Raw genomic sequence first — 3,267 nt, 5'->3', positions numbered from 1 at the left:
TCTTTGCCTCTCAGCAGTGAGATGCATTTGTCAAAGTCTTCAGGCTAACTGTATCTCAGTGGCTTGGCCTGTGATTTGGTATGAAGCCACAGGTGAGCTCTCATGCACATATGCAAGTGGAGTCCTCGGCCTGCAGTTGTAGACCTGGAGTGGCTATGGGACCATTTCGAGAGCATGCTATTATGGAGGAACTGAGGAGATGTTTTTTAATTTTGGACTTCGGCTATATTTCTGATGGCCACTAATACAGAAAAACCTGCTAACGAGTAAGCCACTGTATAATTTTTTTTGTACTTGAAGTAAAATGTAAAATGTCAGGCAACTATCCATGGTTTACTCTAGGGAAAGGGAACAGCTAATGATTAGTCTTCTGTTTACAATTAAAATCTGATTTCTTTTCCTAATTTTGGTCTTCTGGATTTCTAATAGACTTTGTGGATTCTAAATAGATTCTGCTTTGACTCCCAATTATCATGCAATTAAAGGACCTCCAAATGTGGCCCTTTAATTTTGTTCGTGTTCATTTTCTCAAGGCTTTTATTCTGTAAGCTACTTTTAGCTACCATATCAGTTCTTTATAATTGCATTATTTGTTTTTTAATGATATGTCAATTTTCCAATATAGCTATTCCTTATTTTAAAAATTAACTTAAGAAAGTCACCAAAATGTCTGCATAAACTTTGGTGGAAATGAGTGGTATTAGAATGGACTAAATCAAGAGACGACTGGTTTAAGAATATGGGATTAGCTCCAGCCCTGGAATGAGGGGGTGAGTAACCTAATTCCTTTGCGGTTAGCCTCCCAGGTTTAATTGAAGACTTAGATATTTCGTTTGTTTTCTAAGCTAAGGGAATGCTTTGTATGTTCTCTGGAGTCTGTGTATGAACTTAATAGGTTGTTTAATAATGGATAGTCAAGTCCTATCCTTTCACCATTAAGGTCATAGTTCTGAGCTGAGGTTATTTACAGGAAGTTCTCCTCGAAAGGCCAAATTCTCTGAGCCTTTCTAGGCGATGATAATGAGAGAAAATTAGGGGAGACCCCTCATGGCAAGCAGGCCATAAAAATATATTCTAACAGTGACCTTTAAGGCGCCATGTCCAAAACCCCAAAGAATCACTCAGATGGTGACTAATTAAGACTCTTTCTGAAGCCTAAAAAGTGACTTCAATATTGGGGATTTCAGGAGGGTAGAACAGGTGGGACCTGGTGGGGCCTCTCAAATGACACTTGGTCTCCTCTAGCCCCATAGAGTGGTGGCCCTAGACCCAAAGATCTCCCAAGGTCTGAAAAGCTGCAGTAAGAAGCCTGGCTATGGAGCTCTTAATGAAGATGTGTTCAGCACAGTAAGCAGTAATCACCAGTAGGCCTTGCAAAAAGTGCTGAGTTACTTTTCCTTCTGCTTTCTCTTGATGATTCAGGAGGGTAGAGGGGAAAAGTCACTGACATGGGTTGCCATAAATAATTGAAAGAATATGTAATGCAAATTCAAATTCATTTCATTTGATAACAACCCCACTTAAACAGCTCATTTGACTGTGCCTGCCAGTAAATGGAGTGGAATTGGAATTGACAAGAGGGGTTTCTCTTGACTGTGCTTGAATACGCCAACTGAGTTGCAGAAATGCTTTCTGGTGCAAAACAAAGAAATCAGCAAATGAAGGCAGTCATTTTGAGCTACCCCACTTCTTTCTTCCTTTCCCGATGAGCACCTAATGAAATGTGAAGTGGTCTGAAGAGCCGTAGGCAGAAGATTGCCTAAGTGGAATAACGGAGAGAGGGGTGGTTGCTGTCACGATGGGTCCAGGCTTACGGTGAAAGTGTAAAACAAACTTCCAGGCTGGGCATAAGAGTAAGGCTCAGGATCTGGGAATGAAGGAAAATAGCCCACAGGGAAGGCATCTTTTAATCACTGATGTCATCTGAGATTTAAGAATAAGGCAGTTCCAAATTAGGCGCAAATGCGATGGTGTTTGAAAATATTAACTGATGCTTTCTCTCTCTCCTTCCTTCTGCGGTCTCACTGCATGAAATAATACCATTAAGGTCATTGCCTCGAGGGAGTGGTGTGATGAGGTGTCCAAGAGAAAAAGGACATAGCTTTGGTTTCCAAAACCGAAGCCTCAAGGAGAACTGAGAAGATGTTGGATAAGGGTCAAGAGTTTGGTTGAATAGGGTTTGAGGAGAGCTGAAGCAGGAGAAGATTCCCCTGGGCCAGGGAGTGGAGAGGATGTGGGGGAGAAGGGAGGGGAGCAGAGCTGCTGGTGGGTGCTGGGGTGGGCTCTGTGCCCTGCTTCTCTGGCAATGCCAGGGACAGGCGGTGAGACTGCCCGCCTGCAGAGACCACCCAAAGAGCAGAGGGTCTCTGTGCCCCTGCAAGTGCTGCAGCATCTGTGGAGAGAGCCAGTGGGCCCAGGGGACAGGAAGGAATGAGGAACAGACACTCCGCGGCCTCCTAAGGTAACAAACATTTTAGCAGTGTGTGAGGCCCCTGCAGAACTTAAACACAACCCTGGGGAAAGAGGGTGGATTCCAAATGGACCCGGCGTGAGCTTCCAGTCAAGAAGAATGTGATATTAATATAGAAATTAAGTGAGTTTGTTAGGTAGACAGTGAGGGATTCCGGGTCTCCTAGGAACAAAAGTGGGTGCTGTTGCCTTGGTGCAATTGCCCCACCTGGGAAGAAGGACAAGGGTGGGCCTCATGCCTCCATCTTGGTCGTGGCCCACCCTAACCCTCTCCTGAGGGAGGGACTGCCATATCTGGGGGAGGAGGGAATACCCTATGAATCTGCCAATCAGAACTTAGCCCACCAGCTGCAAAAGAATGCGAGGACTCTCTAGCCCACGAGCCAAGCAGCGTAGGTATCATAGAGTCCAGAGGTGACCTAGAACACCCTGTATGCGTAGTAAGACTCAGGTCATGCAACTCCTAACTGTCCAATCAGAGTGGTTCCAAGGTGACCTCTGAACCATGAGGGAGGTCCCAATCTGGGCATTCTAAAACAAGACTCAGAGCATAAGTAGGCCCTTTTCTGCCCTTTCCCCTTGCTCTCTCTTTGTTGCGACAATGGGTTCAGTTGTCATCTGTGGTGTGTGTAACACGCTCTGTATACATATATCTTTTTTTTTTTTTTTTTAGTGACAGAGTCTCGCTCTGTTGCCAGGGCAAGAGTGCCATGGAATCAGCCTAGCTCACAGCAACCTCAAACTCCTGGGCTCAAGCGATCCTACTGCCTCAAACTCCAGAGTAGCTGGGACTACAGG

The sequence above is a fragment of the Propithecus coquereli genome, unplaced genomic scaffold, assembly GCF_000956105.1.
Source record: "Propithecus coquereli isolate 6110/MARCELLA unplaced genomic scaffold, Pcoq_1.0 Scaffold17, whole genome shotgun sequence".
Taxonomy (NCBI): domain Eukaryota; kingdom Metazoa; phylum Chordata; class Mammalia; order Primates; family Indriidae; genus Propithecus; species Propithecus coquereli.
This window is presented reverse-complemented; position numbering follows the sequence as displayed.